This window comes from Tenrec ecaudatus, chromosome 9 (genome assembly GCF_050624435.1).
Source record: "Tenrec ecaudatus isolate mTenEca1 chromosome 9, mTenEca1.hap1, whole genome shotgun sequence".
Taxonomy (NCBI): Eukaryota; Metazoa; Chordata; class Mammalia; order Afrosoricida; family Tenrecidae; genus Tenrec; species Tenrec ecaudatus.
In genome coordinates, this window is record NC_134538.1 from 83,876,951 (window position 1) to 83,896,185 (window position 19,235).

A 19,235-nucleotide genomic window follows, 5' to 3' on the forward strand; every position below is an offset into this window, starting at 1 on the left:
CCTTCTCCTCAGCCCCTGGCCATCACAATTACAACATCATTAAGTTGTTATTGTAGTCCAGCTCTTGGTACCCAGCGGACGACACTGACACCCAGTATAATCGGACCATCATCCCCACCCTTGCCCACAAGGCAAAAAGGAAACACTTGGTTTTGAGGGACTCTGGGCCGAGGAAAGCTGTGGGGAACTGCACACAGGCAACAACCAACCATTGACAACCAGTTCATAAAGTAGGAAAACCACTTTGTCCACCATCCTTGCTCCTGCCCCCAGTCATGCAGGTTACCAGCTGCTGTGGACCAGGGAAGGGCGGCAGAAAAAGAGGCTGTTTCCCGAAGCACCCCAGCCCCTGTCGGTGCACAGAGAATGGACTCCAAGCTCCTCTCTACAACCAGCAAGGCAGAACTTCTTGGGGCCTGTTTGGAATATGCCAGCATGAATCCCTCCGCCCCCACCCCAACACTGTTGACTACAGCCTGCCGGTTAATGTTACAGTGGACTCCTGTGGTGGAGCAGGCTCCCTGCTTCCCGGCCCCCTGCACACCTGCACCCTCAAAGGTCCCTGAAATCAACAGGTCACATGGTGAGTCTGTCTGTTTGCCCTTCCTGTTGGTGCAGAAGTTGCTGTGTACTAAGGAGCAAGCACCCTGAGTGGAGGCTACACCCACAGTCAACATACTCTAGGAGGGGCAGGGATTTCTGATAGAAAGGCCAATCTCCCTGAAAGTGTATTTGGAAGGGGACAGACCCTCCTCCACCTGGACACTCTCACTTGCAAGCCTGCTGTGAATTGTTACAGAATTGTAAAGAGTCCGTTTCTGTGCTCAGTGCTCCCAGGGGGTCCATACGAGCAGCTCTGCCTCCCTTCCAGTTGGCGCTGATGACTGCTAGCTGAGGCTCCTGTGTGATCGAAAGCGAGGATCTTGAGTGGAAGCTGCACTCACAACCAATCATCTAGCAGGGAGACTCAATAGCCACCACCGGGTTCTGCCTGGAGCATGGCACGATTGCCCGACCTGCCAACTGTTGATTACCAGACTGATAAACGGCTCCAGAGGGGCCTCATCCTAGAGCCAGCTCCCATAGTCAGTACTTTACCCACTTCCCTGTACACCACATAGCTCAGGCCTCTGCAACCACTAGGGACGAGCTCCCTGGGGATCAGTTTGGTCTGTCTGCTCGCCCTTCCAGTCAGCACGAATTATTCCTGACTGAGACTGCAGGCATCTTGAGTGGGGGCTGCACACATAGCCAACAGAGCATGGTGCTGGCTCTCACAATGATGAGGCAGACCTACTTTGAAGATCTGTTTGGATTGTGACTCTCCCTGCCCCCCCTCTCCGAGCTTTGGCACTGAACAATAACAAATTCCTGCAGAAGATTCCTAAGTCAGAAGACAGGTCAACTACATGGACACTGCTCCCCTAGTCACGTCAGGACCGCTGGGTCTCTGAAACTAACACAAGAGTCCTCTCTCTGCAGGCCTTCTGGGCAGTTCCACTCGCTCCTCTTGAAACAGAGCAAACAGCCTGCGCGTCCCCATCGTTCAGCTCAGATTAATCTGAAAAGCAACATCCAGACCCAAGGGAGGTTCCTGGGTGTAGGTTGTCTCACACTTAAAAACGCAATTTCAGAAAAAAAAAAAGAGAAGGGAAGGGAGTTAATAATCTGAAAGAAGAGATTGTGCTTCTGGTGGAGAGACTGATTAGTACATGATCACTCTCCTGAGTAGCGGTGCCCTCTGGTGGACAGACTGGCCACAACAAGTTCTCTGGTGTGTAGGGCAGAAACTGAAAATGGGAACCTGAGATCTGGAACCTTGCAAACCTAATTAAGCAGGGAGGGGAAAGGAGCTAACCCAGAAAGGGAGAGGAAACTGTAAGCAAAAACCTACTGAAGAGTTTCTTGCAGAAAGCAATGTGGGCAAAAACACCAAATATTGGGGAAAGTAGAAAATGTTAATACCTTCAAAAGGTCCAATGTCCCTAACATCATCCACAGGTTCTATGTTCTACATCCTACCTTGTCGGCAAACAACGGGGGTGAAGTTGTTAATTGTGCCAACTTGACTGATAAACACATGTGGGTTTAATTGAAGGGCAGAGGGATAAATGGCTCAGTGAGCCTCACCTTTCTAGTTTTGGGGCTTTTGCTTTGTGATGGTTCGACCAGGGTGCAGCTACTTTAGCCAGGTCCCTGCTTCAGCTGGCAAGGCTCACTTCCTACAAGACATCCCCAAGGAGAAGCCACATGGAACTACCCCAATTCAGCCCTGGGTGCTGGAGCAGCCATGTGGAGACCCCTGCCAGAGCTGAGATGCTTACACGCTCACTGATTCTGCTTTCCTCCTGCAGTTGGCGTCATTGTGTGTTTTGTGAGATGGAGGAAGACTTTGTGGATTGGTGTCAGACATATGGGTTAATGTTGGACTTGTGGGTTGGGCAGCACTGGATTGGGATGTTTTCTTGATGTGCACTTACCCTTTCTATAAAGCTCTCTCTTATACATGAGTTTCTGAGGATTTGGTTCTCTAAGGTCCCCAGATTAGCACAGGGGGTCTTAAAAGTTCATGAGTAGCCATCTACTATGCAATTATTGGTCTATCCCTCTCAAGAGAAAAGAAGAGCTATGAAAATCATAGGCCCATGGAAACAATTAGCTCAATTGACTAATGTACCACATAAACCCCAATCAGTCTCTGCAACCCACAGGCCAGGGGAACTAGATGGTGGCTGCTGCCACTACCACCTGCTCTGGAAAAGGTTATATTTTGAGGTCCTGGAGAAAACGGGAGAAAACTCAAAATTATATATATATATATATATATATATATATATATATATATATATATATATATACCAGGCTTATTGGTTGGCTAGAGAATGGTAAATCCCTCAGACTAGTGACTGTACTCACCTTTCAGGTCTGGAAATGAACTCACCCTTGTGACTCATTTTTTTTCAAACAACAGACAAGTCTATAATGGGAACCATGACTCTATGGAGAGATGTACATTTAGAATAATCAACTATTTGAGATCAAAAGGGCAGCATTTAGAGCCCAAATTGATAAGGATTAGGAACTAAGTGGGAATGGCATCAGGAAACACAGGGAGCAAAGGCAACAAATGAAGGGATTACAATCAATGACATGAAACAACATTGTGGATCATTGAATGTAAAACTGGTCTGTTGTGTGAATCTTCATTTGATTTGAAAAAAAAGAGTAAGGAAAGGAGGTGGGGTGGACTCAAGAGCTGAATCCACAAGCCTTCTCCAGGCTCATCCATGTAGAGGGTTCTCTTATCTCATTTATGTGCAATCCACCACAGAGCCTCTTCTCAGGTCAATGGAAATTCATACTATAACGCAGAAAGATTTTAAAGGACACAGCATTTGTTAATAGGTGTCTTCCTGTAATATAAGAACATCTTATATGGTATTAATTTAATTTGATATTAAATAAGATGCAAAACTCCAATAGTTTCTTAAGTTAAATTATATTTAAAAATTTAAAGCTCCAAATATTTAGATTCTAGACTCTATTTAAGAATAGCTTCTTTCATTCCCAGTGAATTCTAGGGCATTTATGTGATAACACTTAGCAGCTACTAACATCGTTTTAGGAAATTGCCAAATATTCGGATAAAGAGCAAACCATGAAGGGTACCCTCCAAAAACCGGGAAAGCTCTGCTGGGTGGAGCTTTTGTAGTACATATTTTTCCCACTAGGGGAGTATTGAGCAACTTACTCTGAGTTTATGTGCCCAGTGGTGTGGCCTGGGAAGGTTCTCTCTGGTCACAGTGAATTTCTTTGTGAAAGCAGTTTCCCTTGAACCATGTTTTTTTTGTGATGGCAAATTAAAGAAAACAGCGTACAGCTGTGAAATTTTGTTTCCTGCTTGGGAAACATGTCACATAAACTGTTGTGATGTTGAACACAGCTTACAAGGACAGTGCTAGGGGAAAAACCAAAATGTATGAGTGGGTTTTTTTTGCTTCAAAAAAGGTGAAATGTCAATTGATGATAAATCTCATTCTGGACGTCTGTCAACTTCTGGAACAGATGAAAATGTTGGCTCATAGTGAATTTGGAGTTTGTTCCACTGGGCTAGACTGTTAATCAAGATTTCTATTCAGAGGTTCTGAAAAGATTGTGTAACAGTGTGACCAAAAAGGCCTGGTTTGTGGCAGATGGGGGACTGATTTGCTACCACAAAAATACACCTGCTCACATAGCCATGTCAGTGTGCCAGTTTTGGGCAAAAACAGCATGTCCTCTAGCCCCACACACCTTAGTCACCTTACATCACTCCATGTGACTTTTTTTGTTTGTTTCCAAGAATGAAGAGGAACATGAAATTACAGCAATTTTACCACATATAAGAGGTGAAGAAAAAGATGAGGGAGGTGCTGTCAGCCATCCAAACAGATGAGTTTGAAAAATGTTTCCAAGAATGGAATCACAGATTTGACAAATGTATTCAGTGTAATGGAGAGTGCTTTGAAGGTGATAAGGTTGTTTTGTAAAACTTAAATGCATAGCTTTGAATTTGGGGGGGGGTACCCCCTCATAGGACAATAAAAATTCAAATGCTCCACTAATATACTTCTGTTGTTATTATAGTCTAGCTCTTGACCCATAATGGACACTCCATTAATGCTGTTTGGATGAATTGATTGATGAGATGCTTCCCAGAGTGGACAACACTGAGGGCAGCAGGAGGCAATTTGGTGGGGACAGGGGAGGGCCCCTGGTTATGGAAAGTGATTGCAAAAGGTTCTGTAGCAATGGGAGGAAATGGCATCATCCAAAACTTATTCTGTTCTAATTTGTCCTGTGTTAGTCTGGGTAGACTAGAAAAACAAATTCACAGACACTCATTTGTGTATAAGAAAGAACATTATATGCAAGAGCTATTGAATATTGATAAAACATCCCAGCCCCATCCAGATCAAGTCCATAAGTCTGATATTAGCCCACGTGTCCTACACCAGTCTATAAATTCCTCTTCAGACTCGTGAAACACATGCAATGACACCAAATGCAGGAAGATAACAGGCTAGTAGGTGGAAAGTCTTGTGGATCCAGTGGTGGTGGAAACATCTCAGCTCTGGTGTGGGTCTTCACATGGCTCCTCAAGCTCCAGGACTCTGGCTCCTTTAACATAACCCCATCAGGCTCATAATCAGAAATGTCTCACAGGGAGTGTGTGTCCCACCTCCAGCAAGCTATCTCCTTAGCGCCTCCAAACCTGGTTGTCAGGCTAAACTCCACCTCTTCACAGTCTCAAATTGACAACAGAGTATATAACTACCACAATTCTAAACCAAAGAAACTAGCCTAGTTCATCTCTCCCTAGGTCCTCTCTGTAAAATCCAATAAATATATCAGTGCAGACCAGATAATATTTTGTTAGACCACAGAAACCTGGATTACCAAGTGTGTTAGTCTGGCTTCTCTAGAGAAACAAACTCAGTGATGCTTGTATAGGGGTATAAAATAGACATTTATATAAAGAAAAATGGCTCACACGGTTGTCACAGAGAACAAATCCAGTCTGCTTCAAGTCTGTGGCTCACATGTTAAGCTGGAGGCTCTTCCTGAACTGGGCAGGTAAACCATAGGCTGGCGGATGCCAGCAGCTCAGGCCTACAGCTGGCAGAGCTGAACAAATCCAAGGTCAGCAGACTCTGCTGGTTCCAAGAACTGGCAAGCAACCTGGAAGGCTGCTGATAGTTCCCAGGGTTGGCAGGCAGTATGGTAGACCATTGGCTCAAGAACTGGAGATCCAGGAGACAGGTGCGGGTTCCAGGTCAGTAAGAAGAGTGAAACTCTCCAGTGTCTACTTAAATATTAAGTAGGCCATATCCCCAAGAAGGTATCGGTTTGACTCATGGTTTCTCTATTAGTTTCTCCCTCATGGGGTTGATTTCACTATGTTAGATCACATAATGTGGGGAGGCTTCAACTGCCAAATCACTGAGAATCCTTGTCCAGCCAAGTTGACACAGAACCTAACTATCATACTAGGTTTATGAGTCTCAGATGTTTCAGATCAAATTGTGCCCTCCCCCTTACTTTATGTGTTAGAATCCTAACCCCCACCCTGTGGATGAAATCCCATGTGGGCACAGAAGTTTCTTGTTATGTGAATGAAGCCGTATAAATGTAGAATGTGTCCTAATGCTTCACTCCTGGATTATATGGAATGGTATAGACACAGATACAAGCAAGCACAAACAGGGCAAGACAAATGGCACACGAAGAAGAGCAAGTGCAAAAGTACAGAAGCTGAAAAGACAAAGATGCCCTCCCTCCCCCAACATCAACACCAACAGAGGGAAAGAGCCTTCCTCTGGGGCCAGTACTTTAAATTTCTAGCCTTCTTGTGACAGTTACATAATCTCCTGTCAATTTGAGTGAAAGGGTGAAGTCTAGCCTGTCAATCATGTCATAGCTATTGAGGTCTCTGTGTGGGCATGGCCTTCTCCTGAGGATTCCTGGATCTCCTGACTTCCCTCCTAGAAGCAGGACACATTCTCGGCTACACATTTCTGTTAAAAAGCCACATAGAGCTATGCTGATGGAGTCAGAGCCCTGGGGCTGGAGGAGCCACGTGGAGACCCACACCAGCACCGAGATCCTTCTACTGCCCCTAGATCCAGAAGACCTTCCACTCACTAGCCTGTGCTCTTCCTGCATTTGGTGGCATTGCATGTGTTGCATGAGTCTGAAGAGGACTTTATAGACTGGTGTGGGACATGTGGGCTAATATCAGACTGATGGACTTGAATTGGACTGGCTGAGATGTTTTCTTAATATACAATGACTCTTTGATATAAAACTCTTTCTTATACACATGAGTGTCTATGAATTGGTTTCTCTAGTCAACCCGGGATAACACACTCTTGAATGGCAAGAAAATAATTTTTTGTTCTTCAAAGCTACCCGCATCTGTTACTCTTGAACACTCACAGGGGGCCATTCTACCCTGTCCAATAGGGTCACAATGAGTTGGAGTCAACTCAATGGCAGTAACATTTTTTGTTTTGTTTTGTGTTTTGAGCGAGCAATGGGTAGTGAAAACACCAGACAAAGCTACCTGTGTACTTCCCAGCTCAGCCATCTTCCTAAGGCTGCCGCTGCTCGCTGCCTTGGGATGTTCAGATCATTAAACATAGCAACTACAAATGAGACCAGGTTCTCGTTGCACAGTGAAATATGACTGATCAGGGAATCTGACCAGGAGACAGCAAGCACTGTTATTTGTCTCAGAGATTTACCAGCTGCACTCAGTCTGAATAGATTCTTCACTTTATCAATTTTAAACCCAAACCTTTGTATTTCAAATGTGGCGACTTGAACCATTTACTGAAAAGAAAAGAGCTGGGTGGGGTGGGGGAAAGCCTGTCTTCAAGCTTTGTGTCTTTCTTGTTACGGGTGGCCATCTGGGTCAATCTTGAAAGCAGTCTGCGGTGATTTAGCCTTGGGACTTCAGCTCACAGTATCCTGAGTTGGTGGACAATTCTCACTGCTTGGACTTAAAAGCAAACTCTGCTCTCATAAAGTGGCTCCTGTGCTGTCAGCATCTTTTTCTGTTGGTTTTGCCTGTCACGTCCATTCACATAGAGAGAAGTTAGCCTGGGAGAGCAGTCTCCCCTCCACTTTTTAATTACTGGAGTCCAGAGATGAATGGCAGTCCTCGGGGAGTGGACACAAAGGGCCAGGGTCACAAAACGAAGGGCTGCCTGAGCTGTCACCCTCTTCTGTGGGCCTGATAAGCTGCAGGCCAACTTGAAAAGAGTGAGCTTGGTCAGCAGCCAGGGGGCCAGGAGCATCAGCATTAAGCTAATGAGACAGAGACAAATTGAAACCCTTTGCAGGATCAACAGCTGTCCTTGGGCCTCTGACTCCTAACGGACTTGATGCTTCCCCAGAGCCATAGAAATGCCTTTCTGAGAAGGACGGGAAAATGGGATGTAAGGGAAGGAGCCCTCAGAGGGCGGGTCCCTGCAGACACTGCCTCGCTGCCTGGGTCAACGCGTCGACGCAGAGGGATGTGCAGAGTTGGCACAATAGGCGGGAGAAGGCATCCCCAAAGGAAAACACAAACCCAGAGCCTGGGGAACAAAGCCGGCCAACAGACCCAACACTGACATAATCAAAATAAAATAGCAGGCCAGAAATGAAAGCCGGGAGGATTAGCATGGATCAGGGGGTCTGAATAGGATGAAGGACTCATATGAAAGACATTTCAAACAGAAAATAAGATGGAGCTATATAGTATGCCTGGATGGCAGAAAGGGCTAAATGCTGGGCTGAAGGGTTGGTAGTTCTATGCCACCTAGAGGCACCTTGGAAGTAAACCTGGGTCCTCTGCTTTCCAAAGGTCCCAGCATTGACAACTGCCCACCCTCCCACTGCCCGTACTTCCCACATATCACACAATTTAATCCTTCAATCATTAAAAAGCGCTGTGCAATCCTCACCACAATCTATTTCAGAGCATTTTCTCTCGTGTTTGTTACTGGTAGCTCCCCATTTCCTCCCATCCTCCCCTGCTACGCTACAACCATCAGTCTGGTTACTGGCTCTATAGACCTAGCTATCCTGGATTTCATAGACAAAAACCATACAAACCACAAACAGGAAGCAAACAAACAAAAACCAGTAACAAATGACTAGATAACACACAGAGAAACCTCAATCCAAAAGACAGCAGAAAATACTGAAAATCGAAACAACATTAAAATGGATCTAAATGGAGATCAGGTGATAAGGCATTGCATTTCAAGCTATTTTGTCTGCCACGATCAATTTTACAAGGGCCCTCTGTCTGATAGCAAGGCTGTTCATATCCTTGGAGTATATTCAGTGGGGAGTCACCAGAGACTTATTACCCTGCAAATGGAATTTGGGCTTCCATTGTCCTTCATAGTCTCCTATAAACTTAGGTGCTCACAAGTTAAATTCTGATACCATTCCCTCCTTTAGATTTGGGTTTCATTATTTACGATCCTTGGATCCCACAGGCTGGTGTGGTTCTTCCATGTGGACTTAGGTGATTCCTCACTTAGATGGCTGCTTGGTTTAAGAAAAACCTTCAAGAGCCCAGACACTATTCTATCTGATAGCCAGACACCATCTAGTTTCTTCACCACACTCTGCTATGGTACCCATATCTTCACAGATCTCTTTGTGAGGGTGAACATCAAGCTTGGCCGTGTCACAAGAACTAATTGTTCTTAGAGAGGAGCTAGAATTTAGAGCAAGTATTTCTGTTCTGCATATAAGGGCCATCATGAGTCAGAATCGACACAATGCCAACTAACAACACATCTATCCATATAATCGCATGTAAAAACAAGTGACATGTGCAAATATAAAATGTATGAAGTGAATGTCTTCTATAGCTTCCACCTGCATGCTTCCCTCCAAAAATAACAGCTGTCCAGAGTTTGGTGACTCTTCTGCCAGGACTATTTTGTATCTTGTATACATCATGTAGATACTGTGCATGGGTTAAGCTATGGGGGTCAGTGAAGAGGGAGAGTCGTTGGGAGGTGACTTTGAGGGGGAACTCTAGCAGATGGCATCAGTGCTTTGCCCTGGGGGTCATGTGTAACCATTCCTGTAGAAGCCAACAGCTCTGGCAAGTTGGCATTCTCTGGTTTCCTGAGTACCATGGACATGCTCAAGTGGATGGATGCCCCACAGTGCTAGGGAGATGGCACCGGAGACTGCTACCAGCTTCCCGAGTGCATTCCTCGTCGTTTCTCAAAAGGCCCGCCATGGGATTCAGCGCCAGCTCACGATGGTGGCCTGGTCACTTGTGCACCCTTGATTCCATTTCCTGTCTTTGGTTCTCCATTTGTACAAAATCCATTTGTCATCTATTGCCATAGCAATTCTGTATTTCTGGAGAATCCTAATATAATGTATTTTATTTCTTCACGTCTCAATTTTCCCAAGTGCTTTTAAATGAATAGATTTCCCTTCTTCCATTGTAGAATAGGAAACAAAACCCAAAACATTAAGGAAGCAGGAAAAACAACTTTAAGTTTTGAGCAAAAGTAATGAAGCAGATTGACTCCGTAACAAGTGTTAAAAATGAAAGAAAACGGCACATTTATTAAGCACCTACTATGAGTGGCATCGATTCGATAGTGAGTTTGGTATTTCAGTTTATATTGCTTTAAAGGGGCCCTAATGTTGCTATGGATTGGGTTTTGGGTTGCTAACCACAAGATCAGTGGTTCAAACACACCAGTTGCTCTTCTGGAGAATGATGAGGCTGTGGACTTCCATAAAGATGCACAGTCTTAGAAACCCCATAGAGGGCCACTATGGGTTACAATTGCCTAGCTTGCAGTGGGTGGGTGCTGCTTTCAGAAGCCTGGGTGGCACAGTTATTGAGTGCTTAGGTATTAACTGAAACATTAGTGGTTCAAGCACACCAGCCACTCAGTGGGAGAAAGACATGGCAATTGACTCTCACAAAGATCACAGCCGTAGACATGCGACGGAGCAGCCATACTCTCTCCTGTAGGATGGCTACGAGACTCAGTCAACTTGACGACAATGAGGCTTGTGTTGCTCTGATTCACACCAACCAAAACGGGCTGTTCTTTTCAGAGCCATCACCTTAGGGTGCTGCGCTTTTATTCCGATCATGTCGCCAATTTGCAAATATATTTATTTCTTTGGAATCTCCTACATATGTCTCATTTGCTATTCCTTTATGATCAAATATGGTCAAAAGTTGAAGCCCCACATGATTTTCACAGACATTCAACAGTATTTAATAGAATGTTTTCATGGGAACTACTTTGGTATGTAGGAAAAATTTCCAAGTGACAAAAATAATTTACTTACAAACATGAGGGTAGAGTACACAAGCTTGAAACTTAAAAAATTGTTATTATTATTACATGGCTCGTAAAGATCTCTAATGGCATTTCATGTGAGAGCATCCAGGCATTTTTAGAAGCATCTGAGGGTGAAGACTTAACTCTACCTTTTGAAGGATCTATGTTGAAAGGCAACACTTATTTGAATAATCTAACTTAAAAATGGTTTGGAAAAAAAAGTTGCCTGTGACTTTATTGCATTACTTCAGGTGGAGTGAGTGAAAAAGCTAAGGGAATGAATCACATAATTCAGAATGTAGAGTTGAAAGGAATTTCACCCCAAGATTATGGGGAGAGAAAGCATGAAATGAGAAAATGACAAAAAGCACATGAGGATTAATTTCAGGCATAAGAAAATGGGAGAAGGATGACATAGAATGAATGAGGTAACAGGCAAAGTAAGAGGAAGAATGGACAAGGAGTGAGGAATTATAACAAATGATATGGGAATAGAGTCGTGCACAAGAGAAAGAATTACACCATTGATTAGAAAGCTTCGTTTTAAGGCAAGGAAATGAGGAAATGGGAAAGGAATGCTAAAAGAATTAATCATGGAAACCAAAGCCGAGGGAAATGGATAATGAATAATGAACAGAAAGGATGGATCAGGGAAAAAGAAAAAGAAAACCCGAAATGATTTAATGATGGAGACCTTGAAAATGGCAGTAGAGGAAAAAGCCAGGCAGGCCTAGGTGGAAATAAAGTTAAATTAAAGAAGGAAGAAACACTCATGAAAATGGAGAGGATACTACTTTCCAAGCTATAATCAAAATCTTATGAAGTTGTTTCCCCCACCCCCACCCCCGGGAGCTTTCTGCCACTTCTCTCTATACCCAGATGGCTGGAAATAGTACTCGGGAAGAGAAGAGGCAGGAATCGTGGAGGCTGTGAGATACTGCAGTCATGAAGGGTGAAAGATTACGGAAATGCCAGGAGACACCCAGAGATCATCTCTACTTAACGGCACGATAATAAAGATAAAAGCAAAACCAAAAGTAACATGGACGTTCATTCTTAGCTATGTCATTTTTATTTGTTTGAGCTACTTTAAAGTCAAGCTGCTTTGTCCCCTCATCTTATCATGAGGGAGAACAGTCAGAATGTCCCTTCGAAGCAAGGGTGTTAAGACTTGGCTAGCTTACTTTGGACATGCCATCAAGAAGGACCAACACCTGTAGAAGGAGAGCCTGCTTGGTAAGTGGAGGGCCCACGAGAAAGGAGAAAACCCTCAAGGACTGCAGCAATGGGCTCAAGCATGCCAATTGTGAGGAGGGCGCACCACCGGTGATGTCTCACTGTTCTCTTACATATCAGGTCCCTCTGAGTCAGATCCAACTTAACAGTACCTCACAACAACTTAGCATGAAAATAACTTAATAAGAAAACTTTGTCTTGTTATCATTAACAAAAAAGTCATTGAGTTGGCTCCAACTCATGGCAACCCCTTGGGTTTCCAAGTAGATCTTCACTCGATGCAGTTTTCAAAGGCTTTGATCCTTCAGCAATAGATCATGAGGCCTTTCTAACACATCACTCCTAGGTAATTTCAGAGAGTGCGTAACTCTCTGCGCCACTCACAAGGACAGAACGCAAAACCATAACCATGCTGTGATAGATTTCTACAGGGGCAGTCGTGGTTCAGCGGTTCCTCACTTTGATCGCAGTAGCCCTGGGTGTGATTCCCCAGCCCATGCACCTCATGCGCAGTCCCCACCCATCTGAACAGTGCTCCGTGGAAGTTTCCGCAAAGGCAGGCTAGAAATAAAGGGCTAGGAATCTACTCTGAAAAATCCGCCAATGAAAACGTTACGGATCACAACAGTCCAATTTGTTAGAAAGATGATGACATTTAAATGAGAATCTTGGCGATTTGGTTCTGGAATTGTACCTCTTAAATTGGTTTGGTCCTAAGGTTTCTTGGCTTATTTAACTTACCATTTTTTATTGTGGTTTGAGTCAAGGTTGACAGAGCAGCTCTGTTTTCCACTCATTGGTTTTGTGGCATCAATTGCAATCCTGAAAATGTGATATTTCTTATATTCCACTTCCTTCCTGTGTTTCCTGTTCCCATTCCTATTTCTTTCCTAACCCTTCTGAACTCTGTCCTTGGGTAAATGCTGTCTTTCCATCTCAATAATTAATTCCAGATCTGAAGGGTGACTAAGCACCAGAGTCTCAGGATTCCACAAGTCAAGTCTCATTTTTATAATTTTGAGTTTTGTTCTACATTTTTCTTTGACTTTATTGAGGATCTTACAGCCTGATCCTTTTCAGAGAAGTTGTTATTAGTCTTAGCTGGGTTCTCTAGTGAAGCTTATACTCATATATGTATATACAGACTGGTGTGATTCAAATAATTCAACAACCAGTGCACTGCCATAATGACCATTTTAAGTAAAAAAGATGCCAAAAATTAGTTTATTATTTCATTAGTTAATATTTAAATAAGGACAACAAAAGAGATACACAAAACTAGATTATTTTAAAATATTAATGAAAAATATTAAATGATACCCAACCCCCAAATAATAAACTGTTATTTAAGATATTTTTGTATTGCTTCTTGATTGGCATCCTAATGTGCAATATTGTTTGCGTCCATGCAAGCATCATTGATGATATGATTTATCCTTAACCATCTTCCCACTGCAGGTGTCAAAGCCTAGTCCTTTCGAGGCAGTCCAGCTAGACAATAGTCACTGTGTCTGATAGATCAGACACAGGTGACTTCTCTTCTCTGAACACATGCTCATCTTTGAAAAACCCCTTCCAGCTTCTGATGAACGTAAAGCAATTGTTCTGACAGTATTTTTCACTCTTTAAACACTTTCAGGAATTACACCACTCACTCAAAATCTTGTGGGAATCTGGGGCATAGCATTAAACCAAAATGAATGATAGTGTGTCACCCTCTGGTTATTTAGCAATTGTTTTCTCTTTATGTTATATGTTTGTAGACTGATGTAACAAATACAAAGGACTAAAAACCCAGTATTTCATAAAAAACATAACAAGTTTCATAAAATGAATAAATAAATATTACAAATATAGTTACCTTTGATTGTTTATATCTGTGGAAGGAAGCATTAGTATGAGTCCTTACAATACGTTGTTATACAGATGAACATAAAAAAGAGTAAAAAATGTGATTTTCATATTGGGCAGATGTCCAGCAGCCCACCTTAGAGAGAACCCTGATTACAAGTGCCATTGTAACAACTAATTTGTCAAACTCAACAAAAATTTAGTTTTCAGTTCAGCTGAACTAGTGTGAACTGGCTGAATCCCACTATGAAACAAGTACTACATAATATTATAAATATAACCAAGGAAATTGTTTACATATTTGTACAGGCAGGCAAGTTCTACATCTGAGGGATAGAAGTCAGACTGGAGGCCTCTCTTGGTTGCATAGATACAGAGGCTGCTGAATCCAAGATGAACAGTTCAGACAACAGGTGTCTGGTTACAAAGTCAGATGAATTAAAGGTTGGTAGGTAAGATGGCAGGTTGCCAATGACTCCCAGGAAATACAGCAGACTGCTTGTTCAAGCCCAAAGAACCAGCAGTAAATGAGCCAGATGTGGGATCCATACTCAGCAAAAAGTAAGCAAGCTTTTCCACAGTGTCCAGTTATATTGGAAGTAGACTACACCCTTGAGGAGCTCTTATAATGGAGGATTCCAAAACCCAAAGCCAAACTCATTGCCATCAAGTCAATGCTAACTCTTAGTGATCTGTGGATCTCCCAAACTGTAATTGTTTACAGGAGCTAAAAGCCCAGTCTTTCTCCCTCAGAGTTGCTCATGGTTTCAAACTGCTGACTATGTGGATTGTAGCCCAACATGTAACCACTATACCACCAGGGATCCTTTGTCCCATCCCATGGGACATCAACAACGTGGATACCTGAAAGAGGGACTGGGAATGAAGCTGGGCAAGGGCACGGAGAGATGGAGGCAAGACAGGAATCTGATCAAGCCTCGTTTATTGAGCTGAGAGCAGAGGCTTAAATAGCCAGCGAAGGGCGGGCACCATTACAGTCATATGGAAATAAGGTACAGCTGATATAGCCAATAGTCGTGCATCTCCCAAATAAGGAAGAAATGGCGGGCAACTGATCGAACAGGTAAGTATGCTAATGAAGCATACCAGGCGCCTGGGGGGAAATGCCACCAGTCATGTATTGACCAATGAACATAGCAGCTGCTAGTGAAAGAGCACCAATCCTTGCAAGGGTCAAGGCAGCCACCATCTGGAGGGAACGAAACAAAGGCAGTAAAACCACCAGGCACAGTTTGTATGGCAGGAAACAGTAAATTCATAAAGGTCGTACATGGCTTAAATCCAGGGTAGGGGGATATGCAGTTCCCTACAATCCTTAATGGAGGATTACTTGGTTATGTCTCATCACTGAGAATTGTGACCCACCCAAGTCCATACAAAACCTTAACTCACACAGTTGGTGTGATAGTTAGGTTTATTGTGCCAACCTGGCCAATAGTAGCATGGGGGATTAATAAGGACACAGTTTGATTGGAGGGCAAAGAAATAAATGTCTCGGCAAGGCCCGCCTCTCTCTCTCTCTTCCTCTCTGGTGATCGGATCAGTGTGTGGCTGCTAGTTCTCTGTCTCAGCTCGTGAGCTACACTAGCTGTGGGCATGCCAACCTGTGGATCTTGTCGCTAGAGCTTGAGGTTCTTTCAAGACCTGCTTCGCCATGCTGCTGGTATATACATCACTTGAGCTTAGGACTGTCAGATATTGTCACCTGGCTGACTATTGGTGACCCACCCTGCTGTTTGCTGCCTGTAGCCAGACTGCCTGCATCACCCTAGGGAAGACTCAACTGTCTGCTTTCTTGACCTTGGACTCAGCGGCCCTCATGAGTTGAAAAACTTCCATTATAGTAACTGTTCTACAGAAGTGAGTTAAACTGAGCCCTCTCTACTGCTGTGTGGATTAATTGGCTGTTATATTCCTTTGTGCTGTATGTATATATCTATCCTCATACATATACATATATATATATAATTATAAGTGTCCTGGTTTTGTTTCTCTAGAGAACCCCATCTAACACAGTGGGTCAGCCACCATCTAGTTTTGCTAGTGACCTACTACTCCATTGGACTACTTGGATCCATGTGCCTTAATGATCTCCATTGTTTTTTTTTTCTTTGGACCGGGAAAGATCAATAGTTTCACCTTAGAGGATCACTCATGAGCAGTTACTATTTACCAACGTGGGGTGTAGAATATCATCATTATGGCCTTAGTTATACCAATTAACTTGGGGTATCCCAAGACAACAGTCCCTAAGACTCCAGCTCCCATGATTCATTCCCTCAAGGTGTTTGATTATGGCTAAGATGTTTTTCATAATTTAGTCTCCCAAATTCTCCACCAAATTGATAGAAATATTCATAGCATATGTAAAAATATTCCCTACCAAATGTATATGAAGTGGGGGTTCAAGAGTTCATGGACAATACATGGAGCAGATAATAGAAATTTTCCATGACTTTTTGAAGTCCCTTCATACATTCATGAGGTATAGTCACAGTGTCCCTCTCACACCCATTCAGCTTACACATCTAAACATGTTTCCACTTTTACATCACTGTCACTGGCTTCTAACTCTTAAAAACATTCAAATCACAATGCCACATTACAATTTACTCCTAGAAAACTTGCCTCAGTCCAAGGCTTTAACTACCTTCACATCAATACCAGGACATAAATGTGATAACCTCTTATCATATGAGTCTGATGTCTGCACTACTCAGATGTGGCCACTGGGCTGAGTCACTTGATACAACTTGACTTCTCAGATCTAACCTATCGGTAGATTTTATGGGAGGATATCGGTCCCCAAAGAGGAAGCTCTTTTATCTTATCCAAAAAGAGGAACACATTTTATCTTCTAGAATAAAAATATACAAAGAAAGCTTAAATTTGTGCTTATTAGAAAAGAAACTGAGTTAACCTGTTCATGGGAACAGATCAGAGAGACACACATAATGGGTCATCATCATGATGTGGGTAACAGAGCACAGACCACCTAAGAGAAGATGGCAATGCTCAGAGTAAGTGGAGAGTCCATTAAAGAGACTGAGCGCCTTTCTGTCAAATATTCCAGAGAAGTAAAAAAGAGGATCAGAATTGTCACGTGGATCTGGCAATTAGAAGGTTAAGTGACTTTAATGGGAGCATTGTGGAGGATATGCACCAGTACAGTAAGCAATGGAATGGACAGTGCATTATTGGACAGTGAAGGTGAGAAAGTGGTGGGCTTCCAACTCAGTTAGGAAGGAAAAGAGGGTAACAGAAGTAGGATGAGGAGCAAATCCCTGGGTATTGCAAATAGTTAACCTGCTGGGTTGCTGGTCATTTGAGTTTACTCAGAGCCATCTCAGAAGAAAGACTGACTGTCAAGATATCAGCTATTAAAAACCCTATGGAATAGTTCTATTCTGATTCTCATGGTTGTCCTGTGCCAGAATCCACCAAATGGCAACTGCTTTTGTTTGGTTTGGCTTGGTTTCTTAGGTAAAGAGAGTGTGGTTTAGGGAGAAGGCTAGGACAAGTTATTTTAGAACAGTCTTGAATGTGCTTTATAAACGGAGGGGGGAAAGCCAGTAGGAAATAATTGGTTGAAGATGAGAGGGAGACAGACAGAGACAGAGAGATTAATTGGTGGATATATTACTAGAGGCGAAGGTAGAAGGATTGATTTTGGACAGGAAGGAGTTTACAGCTTTTTAAAATGACTTCCACGTTCTACAGAATTGATTTGTTAAAACCAAAATAATGAGAAGATGTGCTGTGAGAGTCCCACATATTATAGCTATGTTTGTTTTGAAACTTCATCTAAATCAGAAGAATGTGTGCACATGGTTAGCAGAAAATGAACATAGATGAATGCATATGAAAATCTATAGTCTTCTGTTCCACCTTTCAACATCTCTATCCCACAGCCTGAGGCAGCCACTTCAACAATTTTAATTTCTCTTGCTTTTGTGTTTTTTCTGAGTAATGGATATAGATCCATTTTTTCTAATCTGTCAATTTAGATATGATATTGTTTATCAGCTTTATACTATGATAGATGAGGATTTAGATGAACTGTATCATTCTCACCTTCCCCAATCCCTCCCAATAAAACTATATCATTATTTCCTTTGTTATGTTTATAATTTAAAGTGTTATCAAAACATTATTGTTTCATTAATTTATTTTTGATAAACACAAAAATATCTTTTGAACACCTAGTATTTATCTTATAGTCTTGGGATTATGTATCATATTTATCTGATAGTGTTTATCTTAGTCTTGACAGCTGGAACAGACTTGTAATCGAGGTAGACAAAGTCCTTGCTCTAGAGTTGTGGGAAGACAGACAATAAATGTATAAACAAATTAGGAACAGAATCTCTCTATTCCCTAGCTTTTGCAATGAAGATATTAACACTCTTCTTTTTTATCCTTGCCTCTTCTACTCAAATGTACCATTTTCCAACCTTGTACTTTACTTTTACATCGCCAGCTTCTAAAAACTTAAGGATTCTTTTCATTGGTTTATAGTTGATCCTAAAAGAGGAAAATCAATAAACAATGCTTTAATCATTGTGTTTCAGTAAAGACTGTTTGCAGCTCACAATGATGCTCCTTGTCTCAGAGTCAGTATGTCAGAGAGCTCAGCCCGTCACAGCTGTTCCTAATTGTGGACATGGGCACTGGTTTTTATCTTCTTTAAACCTCATTGCCATCTATAAAATGGAAATAATAGTAGTGCTTATCCCTGAAATATTAAAGTGGGCTGCTAATCAAAGCGTTCACAGTTGGAACTCACTCGCCAAGCCATAGGAGAAACATGGCCTAGTCTGCGTCGGTAAAGATTCAGTGCCACAGAGACCCGTGAAGCAGTGCTATAGACTTCCCATGAGTGGGAATCAACTCAATGGTAGTGGGTTTGTTTTTTGGTTGTTGAGTATATTTAAATGCACTTTTTTTTTTTTTTTTGCTTTTCTTGGCAAGCCATATTCTCTCCTCTCACTTTGCTTTTAGAGTGATTTCATTATTATCTTTTTAAGCACTTCCACAGGCTGTAGGATTGTACCAAGTTCCTTGAATGTATTCATGTCCCCCATGCTCCCTCTCTCCTGAACAGAGCACTTGTAGGCTAGGTCAGGTCACAAAAGACACTTCTACTTTCTAAGAATGGAAAAAGTACCACCTGAAATTGAGCAATATTATGTAAACATTAGTGTAGGATCTTTTCAAGGGAGCCCCATGAGATTAAGGATCTACAAGGAAGTACTC